This window comes from Pelodiscus sinensis, chromosome 17 (assembly GCF_049634645.1).
Source record: "Pelodiscus sinensis isolate JC-2024 chromosome 17, ASM4963464v1, whole genome shotgun sequence".
NCBI classification, from domain to species: domain Eukaryota; kingdom Metazoa; phylum Chordata; order Testudines; family Trionychidae; genus Pelodiscus; species Pelodiscus sinensis.
This window is the reverse complement of record NC_134727.1, coordinates 10742971-10760415: the sequence shown is the minus strand read 5'-3', so window position 1 is coordinate 10760415 and position 17445 is coordinate 10742971. Positions and strand designations below refer to the sequence as shown.

Genomic DNA, 17445 nt, shown 5'->3' with positions numbered 1-17445 from the left:
CCTCTGGAAATTTTAAATTCCCCTTCCTGTTTGTTCAGTGACAAATGGTGTGTTCTAGTGGTGAACTCACCATTGTTAGTTCCTGTATGTTATGCATGCTTGCTCCAGGACAGTCAGCAGTGAACAGGTATGTCAGATATGTGAAATGTGCAAGTGTTTGAAAGGGGTCAGGGCAGTGCTGTGTCAAGTGTTAACAATGGACCTTCTCTAACATGTTGCAATTTTGGCCTTGACACAGCCTTGGAATGCCAGTCTCAGGAAGTTCTAAGTCCTGCAGAGGGTCTGAGAAGGACACAGAAGTATCTAAGAAAGACTAGAGAGATGGAATGAGGAGTAATAGTTAACTCAAATTAAGGACTTAGTTCGAGTTAACGTTTGACTGCCGCATGTAGCCGCGGGAAGTTAGTTCAGACTAAGGGGATTTAAAAATGGTGCCCGGACGGGAAGATGCAAATAAAGCCCAGGATATTTAAATCCTGGGCTTCATTTGCAACTTCGAATGCCTACATTAGCCTCCCTAGTTCGAACTAGGGGGCTAGTGTAGACATACCCTAAGTGCTTTGCCAATGTGGACACCATAAAAGTTACAGTACTAGAGGCTGATTTACTGTGCAGTAACTTCATAGAATCATAGGACACTAGAACTGGAAGGGACTTCAAGAGATCATCAAATCCAGTCTCCTATCCTCACAGCAGGACTAAGCACCATCTAGATCATCCTTGAAAGATGTCTATCTAACCTGCTTTAAATATCTCCAGTGATGCAGATACCACAACATCCTTAGGCAATTTATTGCAGTGTTTAACCACCCTGACAGTTAGGAAGTTTTTCCTAATATCCAACCTATATCTCCCTTGTTACAATTTAAGCCCATTCCTTCTTGTCCTATCATCAGAGGCCAAAGAGAACAATTTTTTCTCCCTCCTCCTTGTAACACCCTTTTAGATATTTGAAAACTGCTATCATGTCCCCACTGAGTCTTCTCTTTTAAAACTAAACAAGCCTTAACTTTCAGCCTTCCCTCATAGCTCATGTTCTCATGACCTTTAATCATGTTTGTTGCTCTTCTCTGGACCTTCTCCAACTTTTCCACATCTTCCATGAAATGCGGTGCTCAGAATTGGACACAATACTCTAATTGAGGCCTAATCAGTGCAGAGCCGAGCAGAAGAATGACTTCTCATGTCTTGCTCACAACACTTATGTTAATACATCCAGAATAATATATTTTTTTTTTTTTTTGCAACAGTGCTACACTATTGATTCATATTTACCTTGTGGTCCGCTAGGACCCCTAGATCCTATGCCACTATCCAAATCTATGCCAATATCTAAATCATTGATGAAGACATTGAACAGAACTGGTCCCAAAACAGATCTCTGAGGAACTCCACGTATTATGCCCTTCCAGCATAAGAACATAAAAACAGCCATACTGGGTCAGACCAATGGTCCATCCAGCCCAATATCCTGTCTGGCCAATACCAGATGTCCCAGAGGGAGGGGACACAACAGGTAATCCTCATGTGATCCCTCCCCTGTCACCCACCTCCGGAGAAACAGAGGCTAGGGACACCATTCCTACCCATCCTGGCTGATATGTGGACCTAACCTCCATGAATCTACCTAGCTCTTTTTTGAACCCTGTTAAAGTCTTAGCCTTCGCCACATCCTCTGATAAAGAGCTCCACAGATTGACTGTGCTCTGAGTGCACACCGTATAAAATGTGAGACCGTATAAAATGCCTTACTAAAGTCTAGGTATACCACGTCCACTGGTTTTCTCTTATCTACAAGATTTGTTATTCTATCAAAGAAAGCTATCAGATTGGCTTGACAGGATTTGTTTTTTTCAAAATCCATGCTGGCTGATATGTATCATATTGTTTTCTTCCAGGTGATGGCAGATTAATTCCTTAATTACTTGCTCCGTTATCTTTCCTGGCAGTGCCAGTGTACACTTGGCTGAGGTTTTAGGCTAGTGTGGACTTGGCCTAGGTTTAGGCATCTGAGTGCCATCATGTTGAATATTCTGTTAGCATTTCCTGTTCATTTGGGCACCCTGTGACAATGATGATCCCTCATTGGGTCAGGTTGATATGCATCTTTGAAACTGAGGCCCACTTTCATTAAACACCTTTTGGCTGATATATGCTTTATTTTGTTATATTGCTGTAATCATGCTTGAGTTCTTTCATTGCCAATGAACCCCAGAGAAAGGGTTTAATGCACATAATTTCTGTTTGGTCAAAATGGTCTCCTACTGCTGGCCACAATTTACCCCATATTTGAGTTCCATTTTCCCAAATAAATACATATTCTCTTCCTCAAATGTACCGTGAGGGATAGTTTGGCTAGTTCTTAGCTGCAGTCAACTGCCTTTTCAAACAGTTTCTCCCTCTCCCTTTCATTGTAGCTCATTTGTGCATGCATAGTTTTTAATCCCAGACTGAGGAGTCTGATTTTCAGGGTAATTATTTTTGTTTCAGTTGTCATAATTGCTACTTTTATCATAGCATGGTAAACACATATACCTAATATGATTTCTTAGACAGGGTATTCAAACCATCACAAGTCATAAATGTGAGGCCCTGAATAGGGCGTTAAAATTGTAGCTATCTCTAAATTCTCAGGGGTTTTCCCGGTCCTTTTTCCAAGGTATGGTGCTCTATAGGGAAATAAGCTTTGTGTGTCTCGGAGCAGCCTGCAAATAGCCAGTCTAGGACAAAGTGGGGGTGAGTTGTGCAGGGTAAATAGGAAGCAGCCTGCTTTTTCTCACTCTGTTTTTAGTTTTTTTGTGTGTTAAAGTACTGGATTATAACTACACTGGAATTATGTTAGAATCTTCCAGAAATATCATTTTGTGTTTTTATCTACTATCTCTGTTTATATGCTGTGAACATAACAATAAATTGTAAAGAATGAATTACCAGAGGGTCTAATGACATGGGATGGAGATCTTGAATTTGCTTAGAGAATTTTCACATGACAATCCTTGGAGAGTGGTTTATTTACCTACGGAAGAGGCACATTATAGGCAGTGGCACTGCAAATTTCCCAACACCTCTTCTGGAAGAACCAATCTCTAGAGGGAGGGATGTTAGCACAATTCAGTCCCCAGGGCCCTTTTGAAATGTCTGTGGGAGTGAGACTCATTTTATATATGGCACTTATTCTCCCTTACAAGAAAAGAACTTTGGGATAAATTCTGATTTTTTTTTACATTGGTGTAAATCTGGATTAAACCCATTGAAGGTGGCATTTACACCACTATGCCAGAGTAGACTGAGACCCTTTCTCTTTGACATGGACTTGATTTGAGTAGGAAAGCTAGAGGTTATATGCTCTGTATCCGATTTCTGATCCTCTGAGCCATCAAGTAGCCCTAGGAGAATCACTGTTGCTTTAACTAAGTGCAAGCAAGAGAGTATTTTCATTTCTAAGGTACTGACAAAATAGATTTCACGTATGCATGTTAAAACAGTATGAACAACTGTGTAACTGAACTGAGAGCTGAACAATCCCAAATGGGTACAGTTGTGCCATTTACTTTCTGATAGTGTAGAAATTTCCCTAGAGCAAATTCTTCTTCTCATTGTATCTAAAGGGAAAATGTGGTGAGCTGAGGACAGTTATACAATTTAGACATTCAACCTGACTAGTACATGTACTATACATTGTTCCTTTGTAACAGAGCTAAACTTCTAACTTTCCTCCCTTAAATGGTACTTTCTAATGGATGGGATATACTAGAAGAGATGGTCTTTTGCAGCCTGCATCATAGGAGGCATTTCTTTATTTAATAGCACATTATTAACCTGTTTAATTGGCATGCTTTAATTAGGTCTAAACTGCAAAGTTATTTTAACTTTAGACTCAGGCACTGGGTTGGTGTATGCTTGACTAAACAAAGCAAGTGAAGTCCCCATCTGATTGTGTAAGATTCAGCCCTGTGATTGATTAAATCTGAAAGCTTATCAATTTGATTTAAATGATTGATGTTGATTATTTCCTTTTCAAATTATTTTAAGATTTTTGATCAAGACACTGAATTAAATGCCAAAAATATTACAGCAGCTGTATTGATTGGTTTGTTTTGATTTATGTGTTGATTTTTGATCTGAGTAATTTTAACATGGTTTTGTAGCAGTAATTAACATTTCAGTTTCAACAAACTGGAACTAGATTTGCTATTAAAAGAAATGTACCTTTCCAGGGAGGAGATTCATGAGTTGAGTATTGTGCAAGTGGGATGATTTTAACCATTTATTCTCTGTCTAATTTTTGTTGATTTTTGTACACTTGATGTCTAACACTTATTCACCAATGCTGCAAAACTTTTATTTTTATTGTGCCACATTACATTGTTATCTATACACAAATATTATATACACAAGTATTTCCATGTGTTATATATACACAAGTATTTCCTGTCCTGTTTTAAATGCATAGATTAATCCAATAATATCCCCTTGAGTAGGATACCAGGGAGCATCATATAAATTTCAGTTATGTGAGTTATAGCACAACACTGGAAAAAAAACTGTCATGCTTTATATAAATTATTGTATTTTCTTCAAGAATTGAAGTAATTCACTAATACCAGTGGGGGGAGGTGGCAGGGAATAACATCCTGACAAAGGTGTGAAACAGAGTTCAGTTCTGGTCATGCTGAAATATTTGGCTTAGGTTTTCAAAATGGATTTCCAAAAATTCTGCTTATACCCATACTTAGACACCCAAATAAGTATTCAAAAGTCCTATTAAAGCTCATTGGAGTTGCTGGCTGACTGGCATTTTTTGGAAACATGAATTTAGATATCTAAATTTGGGCACCTGTTTTTGAAAACATAATCCTGTGTGAAGTCGATCTACTTGTCTGAGTTCTGCACGATATCAGTATTTAATAATGGTACTAATCTACTGAATACGATCATCCAGTTTCTATGCACATATTATTTCTGTATTTGAAGTTTAAAAATATGAAGTATAAACCTGTGTTACTAATGAAGACATGTTAGGAGTATTCAAGGCCAAATACTCAGAATAATGATCTGTACATAGACATCCTGAAATCCTGGGAGGAGGTGTCTCCTGCCAAGACATGTGACCATGTCACCTGATGCTGGGACTCATCCTGGATGCTGTACTTTTCCAGGGAAAGTGACAAAAAGTTTAAACTGAATGTAAAGGATTCCCACTTTCTGTAAAACCTGTTTAAGGGTGGGGAGTAAGGTAATCTAGGTCATAACTTCTCCCTAGGTACTCCACTCAAGATGACTGCTGAAAATACCTAATGGGGGGAAGGACTGAGCTGAGACTTTCCAGTCTGTGAAAGAAACTTGTTAGAACAATTCTGAGAGTGCGATATTGCAGGCAACCAATTTCTTAGGGTATTGAGCTTAGCTTGTGTTTTCTCTTGTATTTTGCTTAGTAAACTGCTTTATTCTGTCTGCTATATCTTATGAGCACTTACATTTTACCTTTTATACTTAATACAATCACTTTTTATTAATAAATGCAGGGTAAGTAATTGTTACTAGGGGGCAAGGAGTCTATGAATTTCTCTCTTTACCCGAGAAGAACAAAAATGAGCTTACCTTGTATAAAACTTTAAAGGGATTAAGACAGCTTTATCTGGGGTTCAGATCCCATTGGGGCTGTTTGTGTGCTGAGGCAAGTCCCTTTGGCTGAGTCTTCCCAGAACTGATCTGATCTCATTGTCTGTGTTACACTGAAGTGGGCTGTGAGCCAATCTCTATGTCACTGCTGGAGGAGGCCTGAGGGCCTGGCTCAGCAGAACAGAGTTAAGGGGTTCCAGGATGGCAGAAAGGCTCAGTGGTAATTCAGAAAATCTAGTGACAGTCCAAATAGGGACCCAGTAAGCAAACCCATCATAACAAAAAAATAACAACTACCCAAGTCTCTATTTTTCAAATTTCATGTATACACCTTGGAAGAAGGCAGATGAGTAGAGTTTGTAGAATAACAAGAAAAGATCAAAATAATTTATTCATTGATTTATTATGGCACAGGGAGATTGTAAATAGTATTTGATTAACAGTGTTCAACTAGTTGTAGTGCTAAATCAGTTATGAAAACAATTTGCAAATAATTTTTCAGCAATTAGCAGAAAATACTTTCAGTGTGAATAGTATCCAAACTATCAATGTATGTCAGTGTCTGTGTTTAGCACACCTGCATCTATAATTGTTTGCATAAGACAAAATGTGTATCTGTAAATATTTGCCAGTTGGTTTCAGAAAGGTTCCAGTCTTTGGAGTTCATTAAAAGTTTTTGAGGCACAGATTACGGGTAATAGGAAATTCAACAAAAGAATTTCTGCACTGTGAAAATGTGTTTTAACATATAACTTTCCTACAGTGAATATTACACTGCAAACTTAATAAGCATACTCTCTATGCCAATATCTAATTCACTGATGAGGACATTGAACAGAACCGGTCCCAGAACAAGAGAGCGTCTATACTGGCATGTGTTTTTTCGCAAAAGATTTGCTTTTGTGCAAAAGCATCCATGCCAGTGTAGACGCTCTCTTGCGCAAGAAAGCTCCGATGGCCATTTTAGCCATCAGGATTTCTTGCGCAAGAAATTAACATGGCTGTCTACACTGGCCTTCTTGTGCAAGAATACTTGCGCAAGAGGGCTCATCCTTGAGCGGGCGCATTGGAGTACATTACAAAGTCAGTGTTCTTTCACAAATACTTGTGGCCAGTGTAGACAGGTGGCAAGATTTCATGCCAGTCTAGACTCAGCCTACTTCTTATGCCCTTCCAGCATGACTGTGAACTGTTAATAACTACTCCCTAAAAACAGTTATCAAATCAGTTATGCACCCACGTTATAGTAGCCTCATCTAGGTTGTATTTTCCTAATTTATTGATAAGAAGGTCATGTGAGACTGTAACCAATGCTTTTCTGAAGTCTCTTATGAAAGACTTATTTTCTTCCAGGTGTTTGCAGATGAATTATTTAACCATTTACTAGCTGGTTTGATTAATCCACTACAGTTTGCACCTCCTTAACCAGGACTCTCTCGTCCGGCAACATCTGTGGTCTGCCATGGATGCTCCTGGATGAGAGAACTCAGGAGCAGGAGACACAGCAGCTGGGACCCCCACAAGTCTGGTGGCAGTGGGGCCGCAGCAGCCAGGACAGCAGTGGGGCCGGGGCATCATGGGTGGCAGTGGAGGACAGGTTAATTTTATTTTGAAAGGGTTTATTAATGTATTAATATATTAATTTATTTTGCCAAGTTTCTGGGCCTCTCCGTATCCACAACAGTGATGAATGAAACAGAGCTACAAAGCTATGGAAATGCTGATTGGATGGAGGACAAACAGCAGCCATTTGGAAGGTGCTCAATTATATTCCAGTACCCTATCACTAGACAAGCATACACTGACAATTCTGTGCGGCTTTGTACCCAGGCACCAGTACCTAGTCGATATTCCAATGGATATGTACATGCTTGAGATTAGAAGTTGTTTTTCACCCTTCCGTAAATATAGCCTTCATTTGCATTTCCATCTAGTTTGCCAAATGTCACTTTTTAAATATGAATTTATTAAATGTCAGCCGAGCAGGATAATTTGAATACTTATTTTCTCCTCCCATTATTCTGTTGCCAACATGCTATTATTAATGGCATTTTAACTGTTGATTGCTTATGTTGCTGATTAGAACCTTTGTCTCAATTTAAAAAAAAAATTAAAAACAAATTCCTTCAGGCTTAGAACTTGTTTCTAATGTGACCTGATTTTCCTTTCCTTGGGTAAGAAGCGGATACAGACAATAGAATATAATTGCAAAATGATGGTGCAAACTCCCATTGAGATGCAATTTCTGTTGCGTTGAAGATGATTCCTGCCTTCCATCCACCTAAAGTGGGATCTCTGAATCCTTGTGCTTTTCTTTTACTGTGTCTCATCAGAATCCTTTTATGAGACCCAATTAATTGCAACTACAATTGTCACTATCAAATTATCAATCTTGTGCAAAATCTGATTCTATAATTAATGTTGTAGCATATGTGCATTAATCTGCTGCTCCTGCTCTCTAATGAGACAGATACTTATAATGCTTTCTTAAGAAATAATAATAAACTGGCTATGCATGACACTGGTGGCTAATTAATAAAATAATGACAGCTTTTAGAATTCCTGTGCTGCAAATCTTGCATCTTTAACATTACTATTTGTAGTCTTAGATGCTGCTATTGAGGCTATAGCAGTAATAGAAATTTGGGAATTAGTAGCCTTTAAATAAACAGATAAGGTGCTAGATTCAATCAGTATTACTTAGAACAGCTCCCTAAAAAGACAAGATTGGGCTATTCTCTGATTAATACAGTATAAGTACAATGGAAAATATTCTGTTTATAGTGACATCTAGTGGTACATAGTTCTTTTGTCTAAAATGAAGAGCCCAATAGAAAGGAGGCTAAATTATTTTTAATACTTTTTTATGTTGCTTTGAGTTCCAAATCCTTACTTGTTGTAAATTGGTATAGCTTCGTTTACTTTAGTGGAGCTATGCCATTTACCCCATTTTTGTCTTTAAAAAATGCTTGTAAAAATGTACTTTCTCTCTAGTAGAAAAACCCTTTTTCCAAGTCAAGGTTTGACTATAGCATGAAATCATGAGCATGGTAGGACTGCAGCAATAACAATCCCATTCAGTGCATTCCTGCATTCATTGCATTCCTAGAATGGTCTGTATTTTTCCTTTGTGTGTGTTATTATCATCTCTCATAAGCATACATACATGGTGTCAATCCCTAATTTCTGCTGCAATCATGATCATAAAAGTGAAGTTTTAGCATTCTAATGCCTCGTTTTTTCACTTTTCAATTCTTTGATCGTCTGTCAATTTCACCTCTTTCCTAGGTAAGTTAAGCTATACACAAAGGAGAGTAGGAATGACAAGCAAATCAAATTCCTTTGAAAGACCATTACAAAAGGTCAAAATATTACAAAACAACATTTTCTTTCACAGAATATACAGTCTTGTGCTCCTCTTCAGATGCCACCTGGATTTGGAGAACTGTTACAGGTTTTAATGCAGAACCTTAAGAATGAGTTAATTCTCAAGGCAGATTTTGATGCAAATATATTAGCATTTAGGAAGATTATAGGTGCCTAGAATGCAATTCAGGTGTCACCTCATGTACAGTTTTTGACGTGTCTGAAATTAGTCCACATATAAAGGAGGTTGTGTTCATTTAAGTATCCCTGATTGCAAAATTCCTTGTTTGCCTTTGGGATATGGAAAATTGATGGTCTGCTGGGGAAATCTGTAAATATCAGAAAAGCACACAACACCGATCATGACAAAAAAATCTTTCCCAGAAAACCAAATAATTGCTAGGTTCCCTTGCTGCAAATCCAGATTCTTCATCTAACTCTGGCTTTTTCCTCTTTCTGCCCTTACTAAATAAAAGGCAAACAAGCACTCAGAGCACACTAGCCAGGGAAACAATATTTGTTAGCATTGCAGCACGAGAAGACAGTTGCTTTCCTTCTACAATTGCATTTTTTTTACAAGGCAGTACATTTTGTTGATACTTTTACTGAATGTTGCGTAGGATATTTCTAGATTGTTTATTAGATCATAGGTAGTTTTCTAATAAACTCTCTTCTGTGGCTGTAGTCACTGAAACATAATTCTGATTTGGTGCAATGTGGCAGCAAAGCATTAGGGAAAACATGGCACTGGAATCAACAGTGGCCCAGGGAAGCTACTGTTTTTAAAAAGCTTAAAAGCAAGTGTATGAAACTGCTAGAGGTTGCAGAAAATTACAGGGGAGGTGCATCTGTGCGTGGAGGAAAGAAGTGACTTGATCTTTTTCCAAAGATGAGTGGAGGAATTTTCTTTGTGTTCATTTGCCCATATTAATTTCTTTCCCTATACTCACAGGGAGCTCAGAGGCTTGACATGTCATTTTGTGTTTCTCTGACCCCTCCTCCCCCCCAAAGAAGAGAGTTTGGTTGTGCAGCCGGTAGGGATAAACAGACCCTGTTGAGTTTGAGATTTATGCATCTCTCAAATCTTTTTTAGGGATTCAGGCCAAGATCACAAAGGTATTACGGATCTAAACTTCCACTGAAATGAAGTGAAAATAGTTTTAATTCAGTCCTTTCATATTCTGGCATTGAAACATAATTTTTTTTCCCCAGAGATTTCTATGGTCCTCTTCTGAATCTACCATGACCTCCATCCCATTTTCCCCAATGTCTTCCTCATCTTGCATCTTTATCAGAGGCATAGCCATGGGTGCATTGGGCAGGGGGAGTAATGGTAGTTCAGAATAGGAAGCCTAGTCCGAACTACCTAGTTCGTGCCGCATGTAGCCGCGGGGCACGGAGTCCGAACTAGCGGACATTTAAAAATGGCAGCTCCCGGCAACATGCAAATGAAGCCCAGGAAATTTAAATCCCAGGCTTCATTTGCAACTACGGTTGACTACATTACCACCCTAGTTCAAACTAGGGTGGTTGTAGACATACCCTAAGTGACTATCTATGATGCAATTTCATAATCTGGTAGCCTGAACCCTGCAAGCTTAAATCAGCTCATATAAGCCCACCATGGATGTTTTATTTCTCGGTAGACATGTCCTATGAAAACAGAGTCTTAGGCTAATCTACAGTTGAAGTGATATGGCTGTACTGGTGCAGCTGCTCTGCTCTGGTGTCCCTGGTGAAGATGTGCTTTGCCAATGGAAGGGAGTTCTTCTGCCTGCATAATAAAACTGCCTCCAAAAGAGATGGAAGCTCTGTCAGCAGAAGCTCTCCTACCAACATACCACTGCCCAAATCAGTGCTTAGGTCAGTGAAATTTATGTCACTCGGGAAGGAGGGAGGAACCTGGGTTGTACCAGTATACGCGGTAGTGTGTACAAGCCCATGGTCTCTTAACAGAGTTGACTGGAATTTTTTCTTCAAAATTGGATTTAAAAACATTGGGGAAGAAAGTGCAAATGTTTGCCATTCCTCCTGTTTTCTGAGCATTTCTAGTTCCTAAAAACCAACATGGCAACCAACCAAATGGCTGTTTGTTCCTATATTTATAATTATGTCTTTGGACCCGATCCTATGAGGAATTAAGTTTCTTAATGACTGAGCACCTTGGGACATTCTACTTACATGATGAGCAGCAAAAATCAAATTGAAGTGTGGAATATGCAGCAACAGGGGGTAAGGATGATATAAATGTCCCTGGTAATAGAGAGAGAAGCAGAATGGTTTCTAAGATGAAGAATGTTTTAAAATGTGACCAAGAGGCATGTAAGTATTTGTTTTTACCACTTAAACCACAGGCATGTGTTTAGGAGAGGTTGCACATATTAGCCAGCAGTCTCCCAAGAGTTAAGTGGTAATCCAGACTAATGATTCATTTACAGGTATTGGTAAACTTGTTTGTCCGTACCTGTGCATTGACAAACAATCTAATCTCATGTTTTTCACAAGGCCTGAAAAACCAATACAAATCCTATAAATCACAGCCAGTTGGTTTTTGACTTATCCTTCAATCTACATTCACAGCTGGACTCTGGTATATTTCAAAGCGTCTGAGCTGCTTGCTGGGGCACCAAATACCACCTCTCCAGATAGGACTTATTTGAAAAGTATGAAAAACAAACAAACAAACCCTCCTAACTTTCCATGCTAGAAATAGAAAGGCAAAGCAGTGGAAGAAAATGATATACTTTTGCTGGTGACTGTGAAGTCAACAGGAATCACACATTTGATTCTGAAGACACAGCTTGTCCTTTAGGATTTAGGTTATTATCAGTAAGTCAGGAAAGCAATATACAAATATTGACTGGATTGGAGGGCAACAGCTGTAAATTCTTGCTTGTACATTAAAATAGTAAAAATGTTCACAAAGGCTTTAGGCAATAATGATAATTGAAAAGGGCATTTTAACCCCAGGGTAAGTTTTTTACAGCTATTGCTATCCAACCCAGTTGGTATTTGTTTTACTAATCTCATTGATCTTTTAAAGTAGCAGTGGTAACAATATTACATTGAAAGTGACTAAGGACTTTAGTTATGGTTTCAATTCCCAGGTCTGACACTTATGTCTGTTACTTAGTCTCCCTTTGCTTCAGTTCCCCCATTTGTAATTGAGGGAGGTGGGGGGAATTCCTTTGATGCATATTGCCTGTATAGCTTGTAAACCCTACCGTACAGGGGCTTTCGCTCAGTGTGGGTTTGTGTAATAGGCCCTGATCTCCTCTGGGGAAAGCCACTTGGCCCACTGTAATACAAATAAATAATGTATAAAATAGATTAGAACTCTCAATAATTGTACTGTTGGTCAATTTGCAAACCAGTAGCCTATAGAATTTTCACACATGTTTCTAAACTTATTTTGGAAACTTAACCAAAATTATAGTCAATAAAAAATGTTCTATTCTCCAACTTCCTCTGCGTTCATTCAAATGGAGATTTTTATGTGCTTATATCTGTAATATAAGGTTAAGGTTATTGAGGTTTTTTTATGTGCAGTTCTTTCAGCAACCTGAAAAGTCAAGGTGGAAAGGAATATTAAAAACAAACAAGTCATGAGAAATAATCTTTTCAACACTATACACAACATGCCAGACTTGATCTATAGCCCACTGAATTCACTGGAATGACACATAATGATTTGAATGGACCTGAGTCAAGTCTATAATGCATGTGGTTATGCGTTTGTTCCTGTTGTAAAAATGATACCAAATACTGGCTATTTTTTGATGAGACTGAATGTGTAAATGTCATCTGACCCAGAAGGAGAATTGACTCAGGGTCACACTGCCTCTGGGGACAGAATTCTGCTCTGAGCTTCCTAGCTCAGGTCAGGGAAAACAAGACTGTTCAGTACCTATTCCGGAGTGCTGCTTTCTCTCTGTTGGAGTCCAGTTCTATTGAGCTCCAGGATGCCAGGGACCCTTTTTTCCACCTCAATGCCTCCAGTTCTTTTGGGCTCAGTTGTAGCTCCAGATGCCCTGGCATTAAGCAATTAAATGTAGGGTCTGAAACCATGCCTACCCTTTCTTCAGATTGTGAAAGAGGGAAAGAAAACCTCCTTATGACTCCTTGCCATCACAAACACTAATATAAGGTTTATGAACAATTTGGCCCTTCACAATAATCATAGACAAATTCTAGAGGGGGGTCACTTTAAACTTGAATAAGGAACATTTTAGTAATGCTAAAATCAAATGTTTTACTCTTCATAAAACAATCCCTAACATTTGTACAGAATGGACCAAGTCTGCATTTGGTGTAAAGCTACATAACTCTAGTTGATTCCAGTTGAGGATTTGACCCAGTACTTTTGTTAACAATAAAACCAATGATTTTGGTGATATTTTTACACTTCTCTGTTACTGTTCTTCCATGGCCTTATTCTGTACTTTCAATGTATGTGTTTACTTACTTTAGTAAGGCATAAAATGCTTGGGTTTCTTTGTTGTACCTCTGTGAGAACATCAGCAGGAAGATAAGTAGAGTGTCATACTCTCAGAAACTTTAAGAGATAGTGAACAATTTAGCTACTTCCTTTGTCCAGTGAAACAGAAGGAAGTGTTCTCAAATGTGGATTTATTTACACATCCAGAAATGTATTGGAATTAATGTTTCTTCATTTCAAGAGAACTACTGATCCCACCTTACCAATGAGAGTTGTTTTGTCTTACTGAGATTACGGCAAGACTTGAAATCTTGGATATTCGCACATCTGAAAGATTAAGCACAAAGATTAACATCTAATAAATGCTTAAAAATGATTTGGACATACAGTATAGAAAAGGGAAGTCCTGTGGCACCACAGAGATTAACAAAAATATAGAGATGTCCCCAAATGCCCGAGAGCCACAGAGCAGTCCTGCCCTGAGTCTCCCCCCCACCCTGACACTCATACGCCTGCCCTGATACCTGCACCCACCCCCCTTGTCCCAAAGGACCCGAACCATGCCAGGTAAACCTTCTAGTAGGACTATAAAATATGAGGGTCAAGGATGATCTAGAACACTATGTAAATAGCATCAGCCTTTCAAAATATAGAAGAGGATTAATATGATATTTAGACTAGATCTCTCAGTATTTTTGAGATACAAGGACAAGAAAAGACAATACCATGACATATCTATCTTTAGGATTCTCTTGCACATTTCCTGTGTTGTTCTTCCTTGACTTTGTTTTTTTGCTTTCTTCTCTATACAGAAATTACAAACCCGGGAAAAGGATACAGGGCAGCTAAACTATTTAACTGCTTATTTGCCTGAACTATCTGTCAATATTTGCACAAGCAAACAAACAATTTGCAGTGTTGCTTTTAGGAATAATCACATGTTACCCCCTGGACTGAGTTCCTGTTATCTCAGTTGATGCTACTGCAGAATTCAAAGCAAGAAATCCTCTTTAAATATAAAGTGGTACAAAACCTGCAGCCTTTTATTTACCAAATCCACAGTGTTTAGTTAAAAGATCAAATATTTTCTAACAAACTCCAGTCCAAATTAGATCATCTCCAGATGTTTTGGTACTGTGAATGGCAAGACTTAAATTCAAATTTAATGAACTATATTTTAACATCAGCTTCTCCTATCTACTTAAATTACAAAGAACTCATCTGACTTTGTAATGAATCTCACAACTGTATCATTTCTTGAGCCCCCATCTCTGTATTGTACAGGTCTGTAACAGCAGTCAGTTGACAGACTTGAGTAAACTGTGTTTGTTAGCAAAGCTACAGTATCTAAAGAAATGACATCTGGAACAGAGGGAGGTGCTCAAAAGTCAAGTGTGGAATTCAGGAGCTGTTGGGTGGAAATTGGTTAGCAAAACAGGAAGGGAGGAGGAGGAGGTTTGACAAGATAAAGTGTGGCATGGCAATCCACGAGATAATATTAAACAAACAACATAAAAGAGGAAGACTGCTGGATGACAGATTGCTGTATATTCAGTGGAATGCACATGTCTACTAGGATTGTGAAAAGGACCCAACTGGCTGATCTTAAAGATGCATAAAATAATCAAGGCTAACAAAAGTATTCTAAAATAAAGAAATGTAGTGGCTGTGATAATTAAAAATGTTTAAACTACATAAAGAGTAGAGGTGCATCTACAATGCACTGTTATTTTGGATTAACTAGCATTATTCTGAAATAATAATGTGAGCATCGACCCAGCAACTCCATTATTTTGAAATAATATCAAAATAATGGGCAGCTTATTCCAACTTCTGTAAAACTTATTCCATAAGGAATAACTCTTCTTCTGAAATAGCTATTCTGAAATAACAGTGGTGTGGACACTCCACTGCTGCTATTTCAAAATAGATCCTCACCAGGGCCATCCTAAGTAATTTCTCCCCAGTGCTTCCTGGGGCTCTAAATCAAGTTAACACGTCCACATTAGGGGAGTCTGCCTCGGACTAATTTTGAGGCTTCCCTGTTCTATGGACATTCTATTTCAAAATAAGCTATTTTGGAATATATCTTCTGGAGTAGTTTATTCCAAAATAAATATGCAGTGGAGATGTCCACTCAGAGTGGGATGAAACGATATTTGGTGCCTATAGATGTAGATTAGGCATCAAGGAGAATTTGCAACATTATCTAGGTGCCTAACTCTAGTTGAAATACATAGAATTTAGGTACCTAACTTCCTTCAAAAATCCCATTAGGAACATATAAGACTCTTTAGGCTCCTCAATACCTTTAGAACTCTGCCCCTATGTTAATAAAGGGGTGGAACAGAGTAAGATAATTAACCCACTGCTGAACAGTGATGGTTGAATTCAGTGGTGTGTGTGTGTGTGTGTGTGTGTGTGTGTGTGTGTGTGTGTATGGGGCACCATTATAGGATGATGACCCTAATGTTCTTTTTTGAGAGAAAAATAAATCATGATGGAGCTATAATTGGTAATAACAGGACATTAAATATTGTTGCACTGTTCAGAGATCTGTCTTGCATTTGAAGGAGCCACAAGGAAATAGATCTTCCTTTGAAGTGGTTTCTATTGTACCTGCTGTATTTATTACCTGTCCTGTATTACTATTATTTAATTTTGTATCTAACAGTCAGTTGTCTATTCAATAAATTCTAACATTAGTCAGATTTCCTGGCTGACATAAATATTGATTTACTCTGACTAATGATAGAATCAATCTCTCTGAGGTATGTGAAAATACTCTGTTAAGGAGTCTATTCAATAAGCTTGTCTTTCAGCAGTTTGTCCTTCAGTGTGTATGTATGTGTGCATTTATGTATTTGAAATTTGTTATACATGGCGAGTTTAGTTTATTTCAGCTCATAATATACTGAACTCAGTAAATGTCGTGCTGAATAAAAATTCCCCAACTGTACTCAATTGAATTAAAAAAAAGTTGAGTAAATAAGTCAATGAAAAACAATGACCTAGTTTGTTCTTGCAGTGTCCTCTTGTGTTCCTTAAATGAATAAAGGAGCTAAAAATATGTCAGTTCTATTGTCATGAGAAAAGAAATAAACCTGCAAAAGGACCTTATGCTCGGGTATTGTATTCTGCTCGCATTTCAATTAACCCTGGAGTGATGAGCTTGCATTATAGGGTTTTGTACGTTAGCTTGAATAGTCACATTATCTTAAATAAGAGGGAAGTAGTGTATGATTCTTTTCTCCATGTTAATCGAGTATTATCTTTCCATGTTTTAGGGCAAGAGCCTGCTCTTACAGTAGTGAGCTCAGTGTGATAGGGAATGTTGCTGCCAGCATGGAGGGTCTCTTTGCTATCCAGCCAGTTGAAGGTAGGATGATTCAGAGAGGAAGAGACCAAGTTAGGGATGTGTTGTGTAGTGTGTTTTAGGCCTACCCAAAACCAGGCCTGGCCTTTGGGCAAGGCGACTGAGGCGGTTGCCATGGACCCCACATATTCAGGGCCCTGTGCTGCCCAGCTCCTGGCCCCGCCCACCCAGCTGGGAGCTGCATGGCTGTGTGGCTCAGCATGCTGCCTTGGGCCCCGCACATTCTTTGGCCAGGCCTGTCCAAAACCCATTGAAGTAATTAATTGGCTCAGGATCTGAATCCATATTATTACTCCAGAAAGAAAAGTGAGTCCTTTTCAGCTGCAGTCATACAGGGATAACATGTTTTGTAGGTCAAGCCAGGCTTGAAGTTTACATCCTCCTGAGGCTGTAGGGTACTAATCTGTGCCCACTGCTTAATGCTCTCTTGAATCTTGTTTCACTTCTGCCTGTGGGGTGGAATTGGAAAGAGTTCCCCTATGTCCCCTTCCACCACTACAGAGGAGAGGGTCAGAGTTTGTCCTCTGTCTTTCAGCAGCTATAATATCTGTGCAGGGTGGGGGTTGTGTGTCACACAATGGGCACAACGGTGGCTTACACTGTCAGTTGACACACAATTTACTTTGTATTTATTTAATTTAGG

At 38.7% G+C, this 17445-nt stretch overlaps 1 long non-coding RNA gene across 1 annotated transcript in view; it reads right to left on the bottom strand.

Moving 5' to 3' along the window:
* Positions 1 to 13615: 13615 nt before the first annotated feature.
* The window catches only part of LOC112547613 (uncharacterized), a 146508-nt gene continuing 142678 nt past the window's right edge, over positions 13616 to 17445 (bottom strand). The window contains exon 6 of the long non-coding RNA XR_012896240.1: positions 13616 to 13753. This is a non-coding gene — a long non-coding RNA (uncharacterized LOC112547613). The remainder of the gene's footprint in view (positions 13754 to 17445) is intronic.